Source organism: Hyla sarda, chromosome 4, assembly GCF_029499605.1.
Source record: "Hyla sarda isolate aHylSar1 chromosome 4, aHylSar1.hap1, whole genome shotgun sequence".
NCBI lineage: Eukaryota > Metazoa > Chordata > Amphibia > Anura > Hylidae > Hyla > Hyla sarda.
In genome coordinates, this window is record NC_079192.1 from 386,004,232 (window position 1) to 386,020,572 (window position 16,341).

The 16,341-nt window shown below is 41.7% G+C and overlaps 1 long non-coding RNA gene across 1 annotated transcript; it reads left to right on the forward strand.

The window, feature by feature from the left end:
- The first annotated feature begins 12,423 nt into the window (after window positions 1–12,423).
- Window positions 12,424–15,749, forward strand: LOC130367098 (uncharacterized). The gene is made up of 3 exons (XR_008892075.1): window positions 12,424–12,516; window positions 13,250–13,308; window positions 15,719–15,749. It is a non-coding gene; the product is annotated as an uncharacterized LOC130367098 (long non-coding RNA).
- The last annotated feature ends 592 nt before the right edge of the window (window positions 15,750–16,341 follow it).

The following is a 16,341-nucleotide window of genomic DNA, read 5'->3' on the forward strand; positions in this document are numbered from 1 at the left end:
TAAATTCTGTCTAAAGTACCTGTTTAAAGTATCCACCCTAGGTGATAGCTGACAACTGGGCTACAGTTTTCTAACTGTACAGGAAAAGGAAATATAGTCAACTGGTTGTGTCAGAATCAAATGAACTAATCAGTAGCAAAAGCCAAGGTCACAGCCAGGAGGGTATGACAGGGAAAGAGTCCGTAACCATACCGGAGTCAGAAGCCAGAGTCAGAACCAGGAGGGAATGTTAGAACTAGTATCAGAACCAGAAGCAGGAAACAAACCAGGGGTCAGAACACAACAGATCCAGTAAGCAGAAGAGATGCATGTAAAATACTTAGAGTAACAATGACCGGCAGACATCTGAATTTGGAGCTTCTCAGAAAGCGTGGAATGCCGGCGCAAAACATGCATGGAAAACACTTCAAGCTGGGTTTCTTGGTCCCTGAGCAACATTGCTGGATTTTCACAGGGCCAGGTAAGTACAGATTATTCAGAAAATGAATAATACAATTTATTTTAAAACTAATTAAAAAAATAACCTACATACAGAAACTACAGAAAGTTAGTATAGAAAACCAAAAGTACTATAGTCACTATAGTCAAAATATAGACTAAACATGTCTAGACTGATTGTAAATTATTCATATACTAGCCACAGTTTATCAAAAGTCTCCTCAATTCAGCCTGCTCCACTAGCTAAATAGTAAATAAGTCACCATTAATAGCATACAGGTATCTTACTAGTCAAGCCCTAAATCCAGAAAAAAATAAAAATCCTATAAGAAATAGCAATAATGATAAGAAAGATGGCTTCACATTTTCTGTAAGTATTTTCTTTTTTTTCTGAATTTTTTTATTAATTTTATTTAAAAAAAAATCCCTCAATAAAGTGAATACTATTTATGAGTTATCTGGAGCATACAAAGGTATATATTTTGTTTAAAGGGGTACTTCGGTGGAAAACACTTTTTTTTTTTTTAAATCAACTGGCTCGAGAAAGTTAAACAGATTTGTAAATCACTTCTATTTAAAAATCTTAATCCTTCCAGTACTTATCAGCTGCTGTATGCTCCACAAGAAGTTATTTTCTTTTTAAATTTATTTTCTGTCTTACCACAGTGCTCTCTGCTGACACCTCTTTTCATGTCAGGAACTGTCCAGAGCAGGAGAAAATCCCCATAGCAAACATCTCCTACTCTGGACAGTTCCTGACATGGACAGAGGTGGCAGCATAGAGCAACTGTGGTCAGACTGAAAAGAACAATTCAACTTCCTCTGGAACATACAGCTGCTGATAAGTACTGGAAGGATACAGATTTTAAATAGAAGTAAATTACAAATCTGTATAACTTTCTGGCATCAGTTGATTAAAAAAAAATTGTTTTCCACCGGAGTACTCCTTAACCCCATCCCGACCTATGACATACCTGTACATCATGGGTGGCAAGGTGTTCCCGACCCATGACATACAGGTACGTCATGAACATTACTGCCGCTACTCGCGGCATCCCGCAGCGCCCGGAAAGATGGTGGCTATCACTGATAGCCAGCCATCTTACCGTGCGACCACGGGGGGTTTCATCCCCCACCCCCCCCAGCGATCGGGACACACACCGCTCTGCTAAGTGTCCCTGACCCGTCCCCTGGCGTCACTTACCCGTCCATGCGGCGTCCCGAGCGGTCCCGGCGGTCCCGGCGTCCTCCATGCGGTCCCGGCTGCGCTGCGTCCCGGAGGTGAGTTTCCGTCAGCAGTGCGGCATCTTCATTGGCAGCAGTGAGATCGCCGTAAAGCGATCTCACTGCTGCCTCTGAGAGTTTCAAAACTGCAACTCCCAGCATGCCCAGACAGCCTTTGGCTTTCTGGGCATGCTGGGAGTTGTAGTTTTGCAACATCTGGAGGCCCACAGTTTGGAGACCACTGTATAATGGTCTCCAATCTGTGCTCTTCCAGATGTTGCAAAACTACAAATCTCAGCATGCTCAGTCTGTCCAGGCATGCTGGGAGTTGTAGTTCTCTAACATCTGGAAGAGCACAGATTGGAGACCATTATACAGTGGTCTCCAAACTGTGGACCTCCAGATGTTGCAAAACTACAACTCCCAGCATGCCCAGACTGCCCAAGCATGCTGGAAGTTGTAGTTCGGCAACATCTGATCCTTCAGATATTGCCGAACTACAACTTCCAGCATGCCTGGGCAGTCTGGGCATGCTGGGAGTTGTAGTTTTGCAACAACTGGAGGCACACTAGTTGGGAAACATTGTCCGTTTCCTACCATAGTGCCTCCAGCTGTTGCAATTGTTGCAAAACTATAACTCCCAGTATGCACTGACAGACCATGCATGCTGGGAGTTGTAGTTTTGCAACAGCTGGAGGCACACTGGTTTGGAAACACTAAGTTTGGTTGCAAAACACTTGAAAGTTTATTACTTAACTTAGTGTTTCCAAACCAGTGTTCCTCCAGCTGTTGCAAAACTACAACTCTCAGCATGCACGGACAGCCAAAGGGCATGCTCGGAGTTTGCAACAGCTGGATGTTTGCCCCCTCCCCCCAATGTGAATGTACAGGGTACACTCACATGGGCGGAGGTTTACAGTGAGTGCTGCAAGTTTGAGATGGCGCAAATTTTGCGCTGCAGCTCAAACTTCCAGCGGCAAACTTGCTGTGAACCTCTGCCCATGTGACTGTACCCTAAAAACACTACACTACACTAACACTAAGTTAAAATAAAAAGTAAAAAAACACTACATATACACATACCCCTACACAGCCCCCCTCCCCCCAAAAAATGAAAAACGTCTGGTACGCTACTGTTTCCAAAACGGAGCCTCCAGCTGTTGCAAAATAATAACTCCCAGTATTGCCAGACAGCCATTGACTGTCCAGGCATGCTGGGAGTTTTGCAACAGCTGGAGGCACCCTGTTTGGGAATCATTGGCATAGAATACCCCTATGTCCACCCCTATGCAAATCCCTAATCCAGGCCTCAAATGCACATGGCGCTCTCACTTTGAAGCCCTGTCGTATTTCAGGGCAACAGTTTTGGGACACATATGGGGTATCGCCGTACTCGGGAGAAATTGCCTTACAAATTTTGGGGGGCTTTTTCTTCTTTAACCCCTTATGAAAAGGTGAAGTTGGGGTCTACACCAGAATGTTAGTGTAAAAAAATAACTTTTTTACACTGACATGCTGGTGTTGCCCTATACTTTTCATTTTCAAAAGAGGTAAAAGGGAAAAAAGACCCCCAAAATTTGTAAAGCAATTTCTCCCTACTACGGAGATACCCCATATGTGGGCGCAAAGTGCTCTGGGGGCTCACAACAAGGCCCAGAAGGGAGAGTGCGCCATGTACATTTGAGGCGATTTGCACAGGGGTGGCTGATTGTTACAGCAGTTCTGACAAACGCAAAACAATAAATATCCATATGTGACCCCATTTTGGAAACTACACCCCTCACGGAATTTAATAAGGGGTGCAGTGAGCATTTACACCCCACTGGTGTATGACAGATTTTTGGAACAGTGGTCTGTGAAAATGAAAAATAAAATTTTTGATTTTCACAGTCCACTGTTTCAAATATCTGTCAAACGCCAGTGGGGTGTAAATGCTCACTGCACCCCTTATTAAATTCCATGAGGGGTATAGTTTCCAAAATGGGGTCACATGTGGGGGGGGTCCACTGTTCTGGCACCATAGGGGCTTCCTAAATGGGACATGCCCCCCAAAAACCCTTTCAGAAAAACTCACTCTCCAAAATCCCATTGTCGCTCCTTCCCTTCTGAGCCCTCTACTGCGCCCGCCGAACACTTTACATACGCATATGAGGTATTTCCTTACTCGAGAGAAATTGGGTTACAAATTTTAGGGTGATTTCTCTCCTTTTACCCCTTGTAAAAATTCAAAAATTGGGTCTACAAGAAAATGCGAGTGTAAAAAAATGAAGATTTAGAACTTTGAAGCCCTCTGGTGCCCTCCAAAAGTAAAAACTTGTCAATTTTTTGATGCAAACACAAAGTAGACATATTGTATATGCGAATCAATATGTAATTTATTTGGAATATCCATTTTCCTTTCAAGCAGAGACTTTCAAAGTTAGAAAAATGCCAAATTTTCAAAATTTTCATGAAATTTTTAGATTTTTTACCAAGAAAGGATACAAATATCAGTGACATTTTACCAATAACATAAAGTAGAATATGTCACGAAAAAACAATCTCAGAATCAGAATGATAAGTAAAAGCATTCCAGAGTTATTAATGTTTAAAGTGACAGTGGTCAGATTTTCAAAAAATGCCCAGGTCATGAAGGTGAAAATGGGCTGGGTCATGAAGGGGTTAAAGTAATTTTTTTTAATTTGGGGTATTTGGGGTTAAGAGTTAATGATACCAATGGGAATATAAGAAGCTTTTGAAATTGTAAAGCAACGCTAAAATTGGTTCAAAAGCAAAAATATTACAAAAATCTGAACGTTGAACTATGCTTTTTTTCAAAATTATTATTATCCTTATTTAATACTTCTTTTTTTTTATTATGCTGAGAAGCAAGTAGATCAAAGTACAAATGGTGGATGTGTGGCTATGTTTATCTATTTGTGTTGTACATTTGTAGTCTCTCCTTCCTTCCATGGCCAGCACTCCACTCTACCCATTCGGCCCAGACATTTTTAATTAGCAGGAGACTGCATAAGGGTTTCCTCCTAACATTCTCCCACCCCTCTGGCAGGGAGCACATGGTAGGTTTCACACTGGTGTGGCTCTCTGTGGCATCCATTGTTTCTGTGTGTGGTTCTCTGTGATGCTTTGTTTCTGTGGGGTGGTGCGGCCCCGAACCGGGGCTTGGTCGTGCAGCAGTGCGTCTGCCTGGCCCCTGGGTCGTTCCTCCTGTGGGCATGGTGTCTCGGAGGCAGTGGTCGCCGCCCAGCGCTACGCCAGTGTTAGGTTATGGGTGAGAAGCAAGCAAATGGTGGATGTGAGGCTATGTTTCTCTATTTGTGTTTTACATTTATTGTTATTGTTGTTGTTATTATTGTTAATAATAATAATTATAATAACCTAAATGTATTTAATTATAAACTAACCTTTGCCCCAAGTCTGGGTCTGGAATGTGTAAACTCCCCATCAAATTGATCTAACCTTTATCCCCAGGAGGACTATTTATCTTTGTCTTGTTGTGGGCCAACCTATGTGCAAAACCTAAGAAGTCCTTTAATAAAGGAAAAAGGATGTAAGTGGATGTAGCTTCCATGGAAAGTCTTGCACATATTTTTTGTCCCACTGTTACAGCACAGGAAATTTAATTGCTTCCATTGGGATTTCATTTTATGTGAAAAAACAAACCAATATACAGTTTATTTTCTTCATTTCACAGATGAAATATTAGGTTTATATTTTCTTATATATTATTTGATGTTTCCATCACAATGCAACATCTTTAGAGAAGTTTTTATGACAATTATAAGTTTTGTGTAACAGTTTACTATGACCGAGCTATAAAGAAGTTTTATAGGAGTATTCCAGAATCTGAAAACTTACAGGATAGGATAGGATATCCTAAGGATAGGTGATAAGTGTCAGATCGCAGAGGGTTCGACCGCTGGGACCCACTTTATCTCCTGTACGGGGCCCCGGCAGTCTGCAGAAAGGGGGCGTGTTGACCACTGCATTAAGCGGTGTCCGACACGCCCATTCAATACAACGCTATGGAAGAGGCGGAGCGATGCATTCATCAATTTCCGGCTTTGCCCTAGTGCTGCATTAAGGGGGCGTGTTGGCCGCTGCTTTGTGCAGTGGTCAACACATGCTCTTTATGCGGACTGTCAGGGCCCCATACAGGAGATGGCAGGGGGTGCCAGCTGTCTGATCCCTCAGCGATCTGATACTTATCCCCTATCCTTAGGATAGGGGATAAGTTTTCAGATCCTGGAGTACTCCTATAAAATTTGTAAGCAGTGGGTAGACCAGCCCCAAAAAAGTACCAGGATCTTTTGGTGCACTGAGGGTCTGGTAAAATATTGGGTTCCAAAGGTCCAACAGGAGACAAATTTATTTGGAACCGGCCTTGAAGTCAATCACTTGCCGCAAAAGTGTATTTCTTATTGGTTGATACACACATAACCTATAATCCTGCATATGCAAGGAACAAAGAATATACATGTGTACTGGTTGGCCCAAGAAACCATAGTCCGATGCTAAGAGTAGGTATGTGCTTTATGTTTAAGTGGTTGTCTAACCAACAACATTTATCAACTATGCACAATATAGGGGATAAATCTATTATGGTTGGGGTTCAGTTGTTGAGACTTTTCAAAAATGAGGAATCCAAGTCTTCACTCTAAATGAATCAATGGTCACACATGTGTGTACTGCTCCAATATTTATGGGGTTGGTGGAGACATTTGAATTCTGTTCTTGACTATCTTCAGCAGTCCCATAGACAGTGCACACACATGACCACCTGTCCACTCAGATAGGAGTTTCAGGATTTACGGTATGTCAATTATCCAGGGCCATTCTTATCAATAGCCAAACAGAAAGAACCAAACTACTCCTGATGTATCAACAGAATCAGTCTATAGACCATCCCAGTAGAGCAGATAAGTTCACAATGGGTTCACGCTAAGGCATGTATTGAACGTCTCTAAGGCCATGTTCACAATTATGAGACGGCGCCTTCCCAGGCAACCAATCCCAGCTTGTTAGCTGTGGTAAAGTGAAAGCTGAGCTGTGATTGGTTGCTGTAGGAAAATCTCTCTATTTTTTCTCTCACATAGTTTGATAAATCTGGACCATTATGTTTGCTTCTAAGGGAATGAGGACCTGCTATGTCAGGGTGGGATACTCACATTAGTTTAGTTGATCAAACATGGGTTTGGCTTGGCTTGTAAAGTAATTTGAAGTTTAGGAAGGAGATTTATCATTATTTTCAAACATATGGCTTTTATATGACAATTTATTTTAAACTTTCTTTTGCTTACATGCAACCTATTTATCAAATAGTCGCACAACCTTTATAAATAAATCACACGTAAGCAAAACCAGGAAACCCGCTTACAAAAGCATTTTTTAAAGGAGAAAACTTTTCCCATATGTTAATAGCCGAAGTTCTTTATCTACCCTTTATTACCAGTAAGTAGCGTTGCTAGAGAGTGACGGGGAGGGGGGGTACCGCATTGGGTGACACCCTGCGTGGCTTGCCTGGAACTAAATAGCTGCACTCGAACTATCCCGCAACAACCCATCCACTCTCCTCAGAAATTAAAAAATATTAAAAACATTCTATGCCGCACCATGAATATCCCTGCTCTGGAGACTTTTTTGTTTAATTTTGAGCCTGCATTTTGGGACGTTGGTGGGCGGAGTCTTGCGTCATTGCGCTGAGGCTGGAGATTACATCAGGAAGGAAGGCAGTGCAGCACCAACAGGCACATAAACAATAGTGAAGCTGCAAAAAAAATTTAAAAACGGCTCGGTACGTTACCCACCCCAAAATGTGCATGAAGCTGTATTACTATGGATGTTTCTTTATTTTTTTAAGGAAAAATTGTAGTGCCACATATGGGTTATTTACATAGTCTGTAAAAATTCTTACACAATTATTTTGTGCCTTATTCTATTTTAACACAACTAGAGATGAGCAAAGTTACAGAGACTTTCCTATGACTGTATCCACCTTTTCCAGCCTACCGGAGCACCTGAAAGCTGAACTAATTTATGCAGGCTAAAGTCAGCAACTGCCGAGCCGAGAAGTTTGTGATGAATCAAATCACTGTAACTTCACTCATTTCTAAACACAACATTAATTTTAACCGCTTAAAGACTTAGTCCTTTTTCACCTTAAGGACTCGGCCGTTTTTTGCACATCTGACCACTGTCACTTTAAACATTAATAACTCTGGAATGCTTTTAATCATTCTGATTCCGAGATTGTTTTTTCGGGATATATTCTACTTTAACATAGTGGTAAAAGATTATGGTAACTTGCATCCTTTCTTGGTGAAAAATCCCCAAATTTGATGAAAAAATGAAAATTTAGCATTTTTCTAGCTTTGAAGCTCTCTGCTTGTAAGGAAAATGGATATTCAAAATAAATTTTTTTTTTGGTTCAAATATACAATATGTCTACTTTATGTTCCCATCGTAAAATTGATGAGTTTTTACTTTTGGAAGACATCAGAGGGCTTCAAAGTTCAGCAGCAATTTTCCAATTTTTCAACAAATTTTCAAACTCGATATTTTTCAGGGACCAGTTCAGTTTTGAAGTGGATTTGAAGGGTCTTCATATTAGAAATACCCCATAAATGACCCCATTATAAAAACTAAACCCCCCAAAGTATTCAAAATGACATTCAGTCAGTGTTTTAACCCTTTAGGTGTTTCACAGGAATAGCAGCAAAGTGAAGGAGAAAATTCTAAATCTTCAATTTTTACACTCGCATGTTCATGTAGACCCAATTTTTTAATTTTTGCAAGTAGTTAAAGGAGAAAATTTGTACTTGTATTTGTAGCCCAATTTCTCTCGAGTAAGCACACACCTCATATGTCTATGTAAAGTGTTCGGCGGGCGCAGTAGAGGGCTCAGAAGGGAATGAGCGACAAGGGGATTTTGGTGAGAACATTTTTCTGAAATGGTTTTTGGGGGGCATGTCACCTTTAGGAAGCCCCTAGGGTGTCAAAACAAAAAAACAAAAAAACACATGCCATACCATTTTGAAAACTAGACCCCTCGGGGAATATAACATGGGATAAAGTGAGCCTTAATACCCCACAGGTGTTTCATGACTTTTGCAAATGAAAAATAAATAAAAATTTTACCTAAAATGATTGTTTTCACAAAAATTTTACATTTTTTAAAAAGGGTAATAGCAGAAAATACCCCTCAAAATTGTAAGCCCAATTTCTCCCGATTCAGAAAACACCCCATATGGGGGTGAAAAGTGCAATGCTGGCGCACTACAGGTCTCAGAAGAGGAGTAGTCACATTTGGCTTTTTGGAAGCAAATTTTGCTCTGGGGGCATGCCGCATTTAGGAAGCCCCTATGGTGCCAGGACAGCAAAAAAAAAAAAAAAACACATGGCATACTATTTTGGAAACTAGACCCCTCGGGGAACATAACAAGGGGTTAAGTGAACCTTTATACCCCACAGGTGTTTCACGACTTTTGTATATGTAAAGAAAAACATTTTTTTTACCTAAAATGCTTGTTTTCCCCAAAATTTTCCATTTTTAAAAAAGGGTAAAAGCAGAAAATACCCCCCAAAATTTGTAAAACAATTTCTCCCAAGTACGGCGATATCCCATATATGACCCTAAACTGTTGCCTTGAAATACGACAGGGCTCCAAAGTGAGAGCGCCATGCGCATTTGAGGCCTAAATTAGGGACTTGCATAGGGGTGGACATAGGGGTATTCTACGCCAGTGATTCCCAAACAGGGTGCCTCCAGCTGTTGTAAAACTCCCAGCATGCCTGGACAGTCAGTGGCTGTCTGGTAATACTGGGAGTAGTTGTTTTGCAACAGCTGGAGGCTCCGTTTTGGAAACAGTGGCGTACCAGACGTTTTTCATTTTTATTGGGGAGGGGGGCTGTGTATGGGTATGTGTATATGTAGTGTTTTTTACTTTTTATTTTATTTTGTGTTAGTGTAGTGTAGTGTTTTTAGGGTACAGTCGTACGGGCAGGGGGTCACAGTAGTTTCTCGCTGGCAGTTTGAGCTGCGGCAGAAAATTTGCTGCAGCTCAAACTTGCAGCCGGATACTTACTGTAAACCTCCGCCCATGTGAGTGTACCCTGTACATTCACATTGGGGGCAGGGACATCCAGCTGTTGAAAAACTCCCCCCTGCAAAACTCCCCCCTGCTGGCTATGGCTGTTCGGGGCCGTCAGAGACGGCCCGGACAGCCTGTAATTCCGGGTCATCGGGTCACTGGAGACCCGATTGACCCGGAATCTGCCGCAGATCGCTGGGCTGAATTGTCCAGCGATCTGCAGCCATCGCCGACATGGGGGGTCATCATGACTCACCTGGGCGATATGCCGCGATGCCTGCTGAACGATTTCAGCAGACATCTGGCTCCAGTCCCCAACTGGCTAGCGGTGGGGACCAGAATTCCCACGGGCGTGTGGATACGCCCTGCGTCCTTAAGGACTCGGAATGCAGGGCGTATCCATACGCCCTGCGTTCTGAAGAGGTTAAAATTTTGTGGGTACGCCAGCATGTACGTGTCCTAAAATTAACAAGGTGTGCAGTGTGTATTTTCAACCTTAAAATTTATAGTTATTAGTTATATAATTCATTTTTTCTATAATTAACATTAATGTAGTAGCTTTGTTTCATGATGCAGAACAAGAACAGTTGGTAAAGTGGGTGTTAATGTCCTTCCCTGCGGACATATGAACTTTCTGTAAGCCAGGTTGGACCTGGAATACAAATGTGACTTTTAAACGGAGATGTAACTTTCTTCATAAATATCGACTATCGCATTTGATAAATACATGACCACTGCAGAGTAAAAAAAAATAATAATAATTACTACGTGAGCAGATTTCAGAAATGTGCTTTGGAATAAGCAAAAATCAAAAAGTCGTAGCATGTATAGAAAAGTCACACGTGCGCAAGTACGTGCAACTTTTTTACGTTAAAAAAAATCGACTACGAAGCTTGATAAATCTCCTTCTAGATATTTATCTCAAAAAAGCTTCAATCCTACAATTTTTTAAATTAGAACCAGAAAGACAAAAATGGCTCCCTGTAGTCAAGGACCGTTCTTAAGACTATAAACAAAATGACTAGAAACAAAATGCCACCAATGGTCATTCAAACCTAGTGATAGTGCCATCTATTGTACAAGAAGGCAAAGTCTGTGACACCATATGCTATTGAACTCGGACAACTCATCTAGAACTTTTCCAGTTGCGACATTTTCATTCTCCCCGCAACGGACTCATCATTAACTTTTAATTATATCGCTCGAGTAAAAGCGAAAGCTTAAAACTTAACCTAGATGTCTCTGATACATTTCAACAACGTCATTCTTTAAAAGCCCTTCCGATTTTAAGAATGTAGCATTAATGCCAGTATCCTAAATGTCAGAATTACCTTCTTATACACATCAGTTGCCCCCGTAGACTTTAATAATATCACCCAGTTAAAAGTCATGATCATTCTCTTACATAGTCTACTCAGCAGACGCCATAGATTTTAATAGTGTCACAATCTTAAATGTCAAAATTCCTTCCTCTTGCATAAAACAGACTCAACGTTTCGTGGTAAATTTATAATAGTTCTGAACAATTGACAGAGTTATTACTTTTACTATTGTGTCTACTTAGTTGTTTAGTGTTCCCTGTTGTAAATGGATGGATAACTCATTAAAAAGAGCTACATGATACTATATAAAACAACAAGTTGAATTAATTTGTTCCGGCTTTACATGGCGTATTACTGCAGTTAAAGGCTTTTTACTGCTCCGGAGCATCTACAATTACGGAGGAAGCAACAGTGAAAATAATTTTGATTAAAAATATCCTACAGTGTTGTGTATACAGCTCCCATGCAGATCCATGTGTATGTCTGTTGGTAAAGAAGAAACAGGGCCAAAGAAGGCTGAGTAATGCACGGCTGCATGATTTAACTACACACAGGATTTTTTTAGTAGTGTGCAACCATCAATACAAACAGATCAGTATAAGAGCTGTCTACACAAAACAGATATTTGTTAAATTGGTTGCAAAAGTGATGATATTAAAGGGGTACTCCGCCCCTAGCATCTTATTCCCCATCCAAAGGATAGGGGATAAGATGTCAGATCGCAAGGGTCCCGCTGCTGGGGACCACCGGGATCGCCGCTGCTGCACCACTCTATCATTACTGCACAGAGCGAGTTCGCTCTGTGCGTAATGATGGGCAATACAGGGGACGGAGCAGCGTGATGTCATGGCTCCGCCCCTTGTGACATCACAGCCTGCCCCCTTAATGCAAGTCTATGGCAGGGGGCGTGACGACCGCCACGCCCCCTCCCATAGACTTGTATTGAGGGGGTGGGCGGTGACATCACGAGGTGCGGAGCCGTGCCGTAACAATGCTCCGGCCCCTGTATTGCCCGTCATTACGCGCAGAGCGAACTCGCTCTGTGCAGTAATGATAGCGCGGTGCAGAAGTGGCGATCCTGGGGGTCCCCAGCAGCGGGACCCCGGCGATCTGACATCTTATCCCCTATCCTTTGGATAGGGGATAAGATGTCTAGGGGTGGAGTACCCCTTTAAGTGATTCAAGATGTGTGTCAGTGCTATGTTAAAGGGCTAAATGTTTTTGTATTTATGGCTGGGGGTGGTGTTTTTAATAAAATAAAAAATAAATAAGTGATACTCACCTACCCTGATCCCCTGCAGCTGCCATTCCGATTGCTCCCATCATCGTTTAACACTGCTTCTTACTGTTTCCAGTGATTCGTCATCCCCACAATGTTCCCATTGACCAGCTAAGTGGGTAGGCTCTGTACCCTGCAGGGTAATGCATCACAGGAAATAAAGGTGAGTATTGTTTATTTGTTTATCTTTACACCTTCTAAACAAACCCTTAAATAGTAAGCTATTGCCCTCAATGCAGAGCCCAAGCTCCTATTTTTGCAGACCTGAAATAGGATATGGGTCGCCAAATGATGCAAGCTAATCCAATCTCAAGAGCTGGAAAGTATTGCCTAAAATATTGATAAATATTTAACACTTTAGCTACCTTATTTCAACTAGACTTTAGGTTAAAATTTTCATTCTCTGAATGTATTTTTGGGGCGGCAATGTATCTGGGAATACATGCCATACTGGGCAGTGTTGTCTGTTAGTCTCTGCCTTTTAAACTTTAGACATTTGAAGACAGTAGATCAGTGGTTGGCACTGTTACCTTGTAGTGCTGGGGTCCTAAATTCAAATCCCACCAAAGACAACACCTGCAATATGTTGGTATGTTCTCTTCGTGTTTGTGTTGGTTCTCTTCTGGGTACTCCAAAAGATACTGATAGGTCAATAAGGAAATAGACCCAATTGGGTGTACAGGGCTGTGGAATCTGTGTCTGCTAAATAAATAAAGAACTATTATTACCCAGGAAATAAAAATAAAACATGGTTCTTTCTGAACTTCTATAGTATATTCTACCAGATTTAATTCATCTAAATATACAGTAGGACTTCTGATTTGGTTCTTGATATAGTTGTCCCACAGATTGATAACATTCTGCTTCTCCGACTTCCTTTACTTTTTTCTCACTAGAGATTGACAGCTGGTGGCTTTTGCTTGGGGTAGAGCGAGCAGTCAACCTTTTAAATACAGTAAATTAAGTAAGTGCACAATTCTGAACTGTTGGTGGGCCTCAAGGACTGGGTTGGGGACCTGTGGTATCACCTATATGTGTATGTAAACCTCTGAACAACTGAATCACAATAAGTCCACTGTCTTCCCCACCTACAATATGATGAGAATAGAGCATGTTCATTCATCGAGACCACCATGGACTACTGAAGCCCATAGGTCTTGGTTTCTGCCATTGTTTCCCTGATATAGATTTGAGCTCTGATCCCAGCTACCAATAAGAGTCCGAGGTAACATGCCTCCTCCAACATTGTCCATTGTTTGTATTTTTTGTGGTCTCTCCTTTTCCCATCTGTTCTCGATGACCTAATACCATGGACCCTCAAAGCAAATCACTGTCATTTAAAGTATAATCCAGATAATATTATGGCATCAATAATAAATCAAGAACAGGGCCGACATTACACCCATTACATTTCAATACTGCTGGAGTTTATCTTTGTAAGGAATTAGTCAGCAGCATGTGCTGCACCACAGACACTATTTTACTGAAGTTATACAATGGGGAGATTTTTAATCAAGTCCCTTGGAACAAAATGCAAATTATGCTTTATATTTCTGCTGTGCTGACTTTTGGTTACAGGATTTAACAAAATCAAAAGAACGTATTGTCTCTAACTTAGCAGTTTGGGGAGATTATACAAAGTTGAAGATTATTTTTTGCTCATATTACCTGCTGCTACATGTACATGTTAGAAGTAGAGAAGTTTTTTTCTCTCTTAATTAGTTATGGTGATACGAATAAAGAGATGGCTTTTGATCTAAGCTTTTGATAGAAACTGGTGGTTACTAATACAAGATATTTTTACTTATTTTACATCTTTTTTTAAATACTTTCTTCACATTTTATTAAATGATTAAAAAGGTACTTCAAAGAACATATTCTATCTATCTCTGCTCAGGGTGTAATTAAATATTATATATATATATATATATATATATATATATATATATATATATATACTTATCCTCCTCTTTTCTCCACCACTAGCACTTGGTGTCAGTCCCTGCTGTGAAGCACTCACTTTGTGTCATTGTCCAACCTTAGCCATGGATTGGCTCAGTCAGAAGGTTCTCGCACCGACACAAACACAAGGATGTACTTCCTGTACTGACACCGACACAAGGATGTGTTTGGAACCAACCCTAAGACAGCGGCATTGATGGCAGGTGGGGCAAGATTTTATTTTCTATTCAACTGTGCCCTGAGCACCCACTTGGCTGCAGTAAGAACCCTACACTCAACAACTGTAGTAGTCATTTGGTCAGGATAAACAATTTCTTGCTATAGGGTTCGTGCACATCTTTGAGCAGATTGGGATGTAGATTTTTGCAGCGGATTTTGCTTTTTCTCAAGAAAAAGCTGTATTTTTCTCAAGAAAAAGAGCCACTTCTGACGATGGGATTTGCCTGTTATTGTCAATCAGCCTCATTTACATGAATGATGATATAACAGCAGCCAGGTTACCTTTGCACCATATGTGCTGGAGTATATAGAAACCGGCTACTGCTAAATCCTGTCATGCTTGGAGGTGAGGGTAGGAGCTGAGGTGAACACTATAGGTGGTGCCCTGTTAATTAGCAGACATGGTCTAGTATAGAAAAACCTGCTAGTCCATAAAAATACAGTTACTTGTAGGACAGTAGAAAACGACACTCACCATTTAATTGGCAGATAAAATCTTGGATACTTTGCATCGTTTTAAAAGTCTTTCATGCCGGCAGGCTTGCAGGACGAGAGGGACGGAGAGACAGCGGTATCTACTTTGCGCATGCTCTGCACTTCGTTAGGCTGTGTCTCAAACACCTGTGCGGTGGAATAAATCTCCACCCACAGGTGAAACATAAGAAAAAGGGGGAGGGGAGAAAAATGGCACAATTGAAAAACAGTAGAAATAAAGTATATATAATATATCAAAAAGTGCACTCTACTTACAAATATTTGTAGATAAAAATATTTGTAGAAAAAGTGTGAAACTAGATAAAAAAAACACTTTGATCTTTCCTGTCATTGATTCCCAAAGCGCCCATTGCTCTGGTTCTGATAATCCATTTTGCTTCTTGCCTGTGGAGCTCTGTAACTCTGTCAAGTCTGCTAGGTGCATTTTTAACTCTTTGTATCCCAAATATCCTTAAATCCTTTTTTGCTGCTTTTGTGAGGCTGACGGAGATGTTCAATAAGTCTCAGTGTGCCCGCTCCAGTATGAATGGATAGTAGATGTTCTCTTAGACGTACATGAAGGGGATGGATTGTGGATCCAATGTAGAATCTACACGTGCACATGAAACAGTAGATTATATATGTAGCTCTACAATTTATGAATTCACGTACTAAAATCTATTCTCCACCTATTACAAACTTTTTTTCAGGGAGGAAAATGCTACAGTGATTACATGAACCACTGTCACGATTCGGCTCACAGGTAGTGGATCCTCTGTGTCAACGAGGGATTGGCGTGGACCGTGCTAGTGGACCGGTTCTAAGAGGCTACTGGTGTTCACCAGAGCCCGCCGCAAAGCGGGATGGTCTTGCTGCGGCAGTAGCAACCAGGTCGTATCCACTAGCAACGGCTCTACCTCGCTGACTGCTGAGAAGGCGTGGGACAGAAGGACTAGGCAGAGGCAAGGTCAGACGTAGCAGAAGGTCGGGGGCAGGCGGCAAGGTTCGTAGTCAAGATGGATAGCAAGGGTTCAGGTAACACAGGCTTTGGACACACTAAACGCTTTCACTGGCACAAGGCAACAAGATCCGGCAAGGGAGTGCAGGGGCAGTGAGCAGATATAGTCTGGGAGCAGGTGGGAGCCAATTAAGCTAATTGGGCCAGGCACCAATCATTGGTGCACTGGCCCTTTAAGTCTCAGAGAGCTGGCACGCGCGCGCCCTAGAGAGCGGAGCCGCGCGCGCCAGCACATGACAGCAGGGGACGGGTAAGTGACCTGGGATGCGACTCGCGAGCGGGCGCATCCCGCTGTGCGAATCGCATCCCCGACGG